The sequence below is a fragment of the Ailuropoda melanoleuca genome, chromosome 17 (assembly GCF_002007445.2).
Source record: "Ailuropoda melanoleuca isolate Jingjing chromosome 17, ASM200744v2, whole genome shotgun sequence".
In the NCBI taxonomy this organism is placed as follows: Eukaryota; Metazoa; Chordata; class Mammalia; order Carnivora; family Ursidae; genus Ailuropoda; species Ailuropoda melanoleuca.
The window spans coordinates 4,493,353-4,501,377 of NC_048234.1; positions in this window are offsets into that span (position 1 = coordinate 4,493,353).

The window sequence follows — 8,025 nt, forward strand, 5'->3', positions numbered from 1 at the left end:
TTTTCCAGCCCTGTGTTCTCAGAATCCCTTCACACTCTCAAACATAGAGACCCCAGCAAGCTTTGCTTTGTATCGGTCATATCTACGGATATTTATCATATCAGAAATTACATTGCATGTTAACATAAATAACATATTTTTATGAAAATGACTATTTTTCGAAAATGAAAATAAATTAGTGGGAAGGGTAGCATTGTTTCTCATTTTTACGACTTCTTTATTTTTTTAAAAAGGATTTTATTTATTTATTTGAGAGAGAGAAGAGAGTGAGAGAGCACAAGCGGGAGGGGGGTGTGGGGACAGGGAGGAGCAGACTCCCAGCTGAGCAAGGAGCCCACCACTAAGAGGATCTTGATCCCAGGACCCTAGGGTCATGACCTGAGCTGATGTCAGATGTTTAACCAACTAAGCCACCCAGGCTCCCCTTTAGAGCTTTCTTTAATGCCTACTGAATAAAAGACAGCTGGATTTTCATGTCTGCTTCTGTATTCAGTCTGTTACCGTAAGGCTTTTTGTTTTTTGTTGGTGTTTTTGGTTAAAGTAAATACAGACAATCCGCCCTTACACAGTTATGTAATCTGGAAAAGGAAAGAGTATTTTCATTGTCTTTTCTTTCAAGCATGTATGTTTGTATTTATTTATGTAATCTCTGCACCCAACATGGGGCTCGACTCATGACCCCAAGACCAAGAGTCTCGTGCCTCACCGACGGAGCCAACCAAGTGTGCCCCTTTGTTGTCTTTTCAAATAATTTTGAATATTCTTCTTAGATATTATGCCAGAACTTGACAAGTGGTAGTTTCTTAAAGGCTAGTTGCAATGTGGAATAAAATCTGAAACTGTATCCATGAATATTTTGTACTCTGTTACATTATAATCCATTGGTCTGTATTTCAACTTTGGATGGATCTTTCCCCAGGTATGAACATCATACATTAGTCATTTGGAAAATATTGGTTCATGGAGTTATACAGAACTTCTGAATGTTTTAAAGAAAGGGGGGGTAATCAGAAGGGGGAATGAAGCATGAGAGACTATGGACTCTGGGAAACAAACTGAGGGCTTCAGAGGGGAGAGGGGTGGTGGAATGGGATAGGCTGGTGATGGGTAGTAAGGAAGGCACGTATTGCATGGTGCACTGGGTGTTATACGCAACTAATGAAGCATCGAACTTTACATCGGAATCCGGGGATGTACTGTATGGTGACTAACATAATACAATAAAAAATATTATTATAAAAAAAAGAACTTCTGAATGTTGACACGTTTCATTATAGAATATAAAACAATCACAATCATTAATATCTCCACTGATTTCATTAGAAAATTCTTTATTAGTCTGTTAGTCTGGTTTGGTGCCGTGCCTTGATTTATAATAAAGCATCAGAAGTTTGATTTGCCTTTACTTTGCATCATTAGGTTAACAGAGTGAAAAAAGGCAGAGGGTCTAGGTATCATTATGAAAATTGTTTGGATCTCATGTTCCTCCTGCAAAGTTCTTAGAGATCTTCAAAGATCCAGGGGGCACTCTTGAGAATGGTGGTACTATGAGGGAATCTTGTCAGGGTGTAGGTTTATTTATTTATTTATTTTTAAAGATTTTATTTATTTATTTGACAGAGAGAGAGAGAGATAGCCAGTGAGAAAGGGACCACAAGCAGGGGGAGTGGGAGAGGAAGAAGCAGGCTCCCAGCGGAGAAGCCTGATGTGGGGCTTGATCCCAGAACGCCGGGATCACGCCCTGAGCCGAAGGCAGACGCTTAACCGCTGTGCCACCCAGGCACCCCTGTGCTTCTTTCTTAATCTGACCCGCATAGCATTCTATTCCGTGAATGTACCACACTTACTGTTAACGGACATTTGGGTTTGTCCCTTGATTTCTTCTTCTTCAGTGTCTATCGACCATGACGCATTTGATTTAAACTTCCTCTCCCACTAGCTACAGAGTCCTACTCTTTCTCAGGACTGGGAAAAGTAATGCCGTTGACACCCACAGACTAGAACCCAAACTGGATTTGGTACGACGTAGTATATAGCTATGTTCAATTTAACCACTCTCCATGTGGAATTTGGGGGCTCAAGACTTTTCCAGAAATATTCCTTTGGCCCCGCCTTCAAATTCGCTCCCCAGTCCCAAATTCTTTTTTTTTCTTTTTTTTTTTTTTTTAAAGATTTTATTTATTCGACAGAGATAGAGACAGCCAGAGAGAGAGGGAACACAAGCAGGGGGAGTGGGAGAGGAAGAAGCAGGCTCCCAGCGGAGAAGCCTGAATGTGGGGCTTGATCCCAGAACGCTGGGATCACGCCCTGAGCCGAAGGCAGACGCTTAACGACTGTGCCACCCAGGCGCCCCCTAGGTTGTAGGTTTATAACCGAATATGATTTAGCATGACTTAGCATTAAGCATGTACCCAAAATGTTAAAAAAGGATCTACATACAATTCATCTGCAATAGAATCTCTGTGGCTGGGACTGGGCAATTTCCATTTTTCCAAGAGCCTCAAACCCAGTGATGTTTGGGAATCACTAGCTTAGTCATGATTTTGCTTCCTAACACCATGGCATGGTCCCGTTGGTCATGCACAAAATGACTTCAGGCAAGTATTTCTTAATTTTAATAATGATGTGTTCATTAAATCTATTATTTTATCAAAGTCGAATTGTCATCAATTGTAAGAGAAATTATGTTGAGTTTCAGAAATAAAGAAAAAATGCATCTTAAGACAGTACTCGTTTCATTGATTGTAAAACGCTCTTCAAGTTCAGAGATAATATTTTGTGAAAAATGAAAAAAAAATTAAAATTGATCACGTAGGGTAACATATGTTGTATCCGTTTATGTTGGTGATATAAGGCAGTGTTTCTCACGCATTAGTGTGCATATGAATGCAACTGGGCGTCTTTCTGAAATGCGTGTTCTAATTCAGCAGGTCTGGGGTGGGGTTGAAATTCTGAATACCTAACAAATGTCTCAGCTGATGGTCCACATTTTCATAGCAAGCGTACAGGGTGGGGTGACTTTAAAAAACAAATCTAAGGAGGGGCATCTGGGAGCCTCAGTCGGTGAAGTGTCTGCCTTCAGCTCAGGTCATGATCTCAGGGTCCTGGGATCAAGTCCTGCATGGGGAATCCCTGCTCAGCGGGGAGCCTGCTTCTCCCTCTCTCTCTGCTTCTCCTGCTTGTGCTGTCTCTCTCTCTCTCTCTCTGACAAATAAATAAATAAATAAAATCTTAAAAAAAAAAAGAGAATAAAGCCTGAAGTTGGGGGGAAACCGTAATAGCTCTTGGTCAAGTTCAATTTTAGGCATCTCCGAGAAACAAGACTCTTGTGTGGGTTTCAAGTCACGACCCGTTTGGAGGTGCAGACTTTTCTCCTTTTGGCCGCTATTCTCACCAGGACTCAGAACCCAGTATCTCCCAATCTTACTACCTAGATGAGACACGAGTCGTGTCAGCAATGTTCTCGCAAAGGCGTTATCCCGCCTACTTGAACACCTTCAGGGACAGACAGCTCTTTTCCTTTTGGGCAGTTTTCGCAGGTGGAAGATTCTTCTTGCGTGAGATTGAAATCTGGCTTCCTGGAACCTGAAGATAGTCGGTCCTCATTCCAGCTCTCGGTACCGGCAGGAGGTCAAACCGCCTTCCCACAGGACGACTCTGCTCCCATGTGATGGCTTCTCTGTGTTCTCCTTCGCTTTATTTCTCCACGCTACACAGCCCCAGCTGTATCTTCATATGCTTCTTCCGTGATGTGCTTTTCCATCTCCTTTCCTGTCGTGGTGACCTCACTCCTGTTAATCTCCCAAAGTGTGGCATCCAAACCACATGTCGCCCTCCAGCAGCCTGTGCCCTCACCTCTCTTGACCCAGGTGTAATGCCGGAGGCGGTGACTGCCTTCTGGCAGTGTCATCCCACTGCTGACTCACTGCTCACCGTCTAGCAAAGCCCCTCAATCCTCCGCCTGCGTGCGGTTGCTAAGTCAAATCTTCTCGCCATTTTATGCACCTGTGTTCTGGGACCCAACGATAAAACCATCCATTCTTGGCTGATAAGCTTTGCCTTGTTAGGTCTGATCCAACTCTCCAGGTGTGACTCATGGTGCCCCTGGACCCTACCTTCCCAAAGTCCCCTAATTAGCTTCTTCTCAGTTCCAAAAGCTCGACCTGCTTATATCGCTGCCTAGCTGTGTCCCTTCAACGACCAACTCTGTTTCTGTCTTTAGGGGTCTTCTCATTGAGACAGCCATCCCAGCTCACCTAACCTCCATTTGCCACCTTCTGAGTGCTCCCCCTTCTTCTGTTTGCTGTCAGGGCACCTGACTTTGCTCTTGACTTTTGTCCCTCCCCTGGGAATTTCTCAGCCACTCTATCTTGTCAGCAATCAGGCGTCATGTCCCAATCATACTTTGCTTTCCTTGGTCCTAATTCATCCAGAATTGTCTCTAATAAACACACATTTTGCAGGAGAGGGGGCAGCAAAGAAAGGAGTTTATTTTTATTTTTTTTTTATTACCACCCTGAGTGTAGGTTTGAACTAATTTCTCTATTCTCTCAGCATTATTTGTAAGTAAAGGCACAGCTGGGTAGTTCAAGGGTGCAGATTCCTCTGCTCAAGGAACAGCAGGTTAGCTTGTGTGTGGAAACAGAATCATGACAGTATAAGCATTATGTTCTGGGCCAACCAACTATAGTGACCTGGAACTTGCAGGTCAAAAATCTGCACTGTGTTTTATGCTTATTAGTATAAGAAGCAAATTTGGGGAACGATTCTTCTTCTGGCAAAACTTACATATTTTGAAATCTGCCTTATGAATACTTAGGTACTTGGTTTTCAATTCCCTCAATTTCCTCAAAATCCAGCTTCTCATGAATGCAGTAAGAATGAAAATATGTGAAACAATATTTGCTAATTTCAATTACTGCATTCCCTAATCTGGTTGAAATTAACTCTTACCTTCTTGGTTTCCAAAGTGATGGTCAGTTTCCTTCAGGAACAAAGTGTCTTCTTGGGAGTTATTTCAGAAACCAAAACCAAACAAAAACAAAGACCAAACGAACCACAAAAAGTTTAAATAAATAAAAAACCTGTGTTTGCTCCAAGTTCTACTTTTAATTAGGTACACAGTAGATGTGGGATGGAATCAAATTGGCCATTTCCCCCCTTTGGTTAAATGATTATTCTTTAAATAATGGGTTAAATACAACATATGATTAATATTTTTTTAACAAAGTATCTCCCGTGCGTGCAAAGTACCACGTCAGCTCCTTAAGACGAGGTGTAGAGAAGAATAAAGACTGTCTCTGCCCTACATGAAAGCAAAATTTAGTAAGGATTAAGAGAAACGCTCAAACAAATCTTCGAACAAGGAAGAGTAACACCAATTCTCAACGTGCTTAAATGAAATGTTACGGGGATATGATGTTGCTTTAGGCTGAGAGTAGGGTGCTGTGAGTGGTCAGGAAAAAAACAAAGGAGGGAAGGGGGATGATCCAAATTGTAACCTGGATGCTTGGAGCCAGTCAACAAATTCTTTTGGCAGTAAGAGAAAGTGATGAATTGTAGGAAGGCTCCTTTAAGGGGTCTAGGGAGGGCACTCCTTTAAGTATTCTAAATCCTCCTAGAGAAGATGAGGGTAGGTAAGGCAGCTGAAAATTCATCTAGGACTAAGGCATCTCCAGTCCAGGAGTTTATAACCTACATGATGATATCCAGGAGCTGTGAGACTCAGAAAAATTTCAACATCAATTTTAATTTAAAGAAACTTCCCATTTATTATGCAGTGCTTTTGTGGAACCAAGGGGAACATGTCATGAAATGCCATTTGGGCAGGAAGAGACATTTCAACACTTGGCTTACTCTACTAGTTGTCCCTTCCTTCTCTTTCTCTTATGAGTCTCTGATAATCTCCAGCTATCCCCTAAAAGTCTTACCAAATTTTTCAGGGAAAAAATGAAATGGTTACATATTATACCCCGAATCCTTAGTTTAAAAGAAGTAAGACTTGGAGACAGAATTTCAGTCTCTTAATACCGGCTCTGTTAAGAAGCTCTTGTAATTTCTTTGAACTTTGGTTTCTTCTGTAAAATGGGACAGATGGACCAGAAACAGCTCCAAGATTCCTCTTAGCCCTGTGAACGTATGAGGAAAGTACTCTGGTAGAGATGGTGGCCGGGAATCGAAACGTCACAAGCCTCCCAAGCCTGGATGTTCCTACAGTGTCAGACATAACCCAGCCCACAATTCACAAGGCATGTCGTGCAAGACCAGTCTGGAAACCAGCCAATCATGACCAGACTATGGTTAATCCTGGGATGAATCAAATGCTTGGGAGAAATTCTTCCTGCAATCATCTCCCAGAAATCCTGACATGGGGACAAAATTTTCAGTAGCCATAAAAATTTCAAATAATAGTTCAAGGCAATTGCAGAAAAGATATCACAAATTAACATGTTTGGTTGGTAACTGCATGGTATAACACTGACCTAAACCATCAGGAGAGGGGGTGTTAAACATCATATTCTGTTTTATTCTGCAGGTTATGGTTATTATTTTTTGTTGAAAGGCAATTACCTGTCTTGCTGTTCCGTCACCCATTTTGCCCTTAACACCGGAACCCACACTTAGTAGGTCTTCAATAAACACTACAGTGTGGTTGGTCCTCCTTGACCAGTAACCTGATCAGGTTTAATCACAGCTACATGGAGCAAAAAGGGGGCACTTGTGGGCACTTACCTTGAGATGCTGTAGTGAAGCAGTTTCAGGAGTGTGGGCCCCCAGCTCTCTTTATACTCCCAAATCTGCCAGCCCAGCACTCTAACTTGGCTATATTTGGGGGATCACCATTTACTTGTGAGATGTAAATGCGTCGTAGCCCTGATCTCTCACTCTTGTTAAATTACTTGGATAAATGACCAGCGGAGGCCGGATAATGCCAAGTCAGCTGTGTAGGGATTTTGACGTTGGACACAGATCTTTGAGACTTAGAGAGTCCTAGGGGCTGAATGCACTGGGGCAGAGTGTGCTAAGAAGGTCAGGGAAGGGCAGAGCCACAGGACGAATTGTCAAGCAATGGGCGATCAATAGCACGGACCGAAACTCCATCTCAACCATCTAGCACTGACGTGAGATGGTGTGCACCTGTTCTCAGAAATTTCTGGAAAATTTAACCGGGGCCATTTAACATATCCACTGTTATTTATTTATTTATACAAAAAAAATCCACTGATGAAGGAGAGCTTTCTAAAATGTATTAGATATCATCTTGTGCTCTTAGCTGTATCTTGAATAGAATTTAACTTTTTCTGGGTCACTCAGGTGTCTGGGAGATGATGGAATGTGGTCATCTGGGATATCGGTTTTTTTTTTTTTTGTGGGTTTTTTCCTGCACTGATTGTTTCTGGATTGTTATGAATTGAGTTTATTTTTTAGTTTTTTATTTCTTCACCTTCATGGCCAGCCTCTCAGGTGTGGTTAGTACGCTTGCCTCTACTAGCCTGAGTTTACTTTTTCGAATCTGCCGTAGACCGGGAAACAGATTACAAAATTCACTGGGATTAGGCTGAAGTAAGAGTCAGTAAGTTTTAAGTAACGTTTTGGAGGTCTAATGAAAATACACGGTCTTTGTGACAACTTTTATGGTTGCTTGGGGATTTTTTTGTTTTTTTGTTTTTCGTTTTTTGTTAAAACGTAAGTGATGGTCGAATGTGTAGGAACTCACAGCCACTGACAGCAGTACAGAATGACCTATTTCAATTGTATCTGAGCAGTGTTTGCTGAATCAAGATTCTCATTCAGTCCTCCTGTGGATTGTCTCATACAGGTGGGGGGATTGCCAAAGGACAATTGGTGGGAGTCAAGATAGCATTGTCAATAGAGGAGGAACGAAGGGAATAGGACCTCCGCATGGTATTTTCCGAAGCGGGTTTGACAGAATGCTGGTTCCGAGGGAAGCTGTGAAATAAAGTAGTTAACTGAGTTTAGGAAACGTGGCAAACCCTGTTCCCTGCCTCAGAGATTCACTGCAAA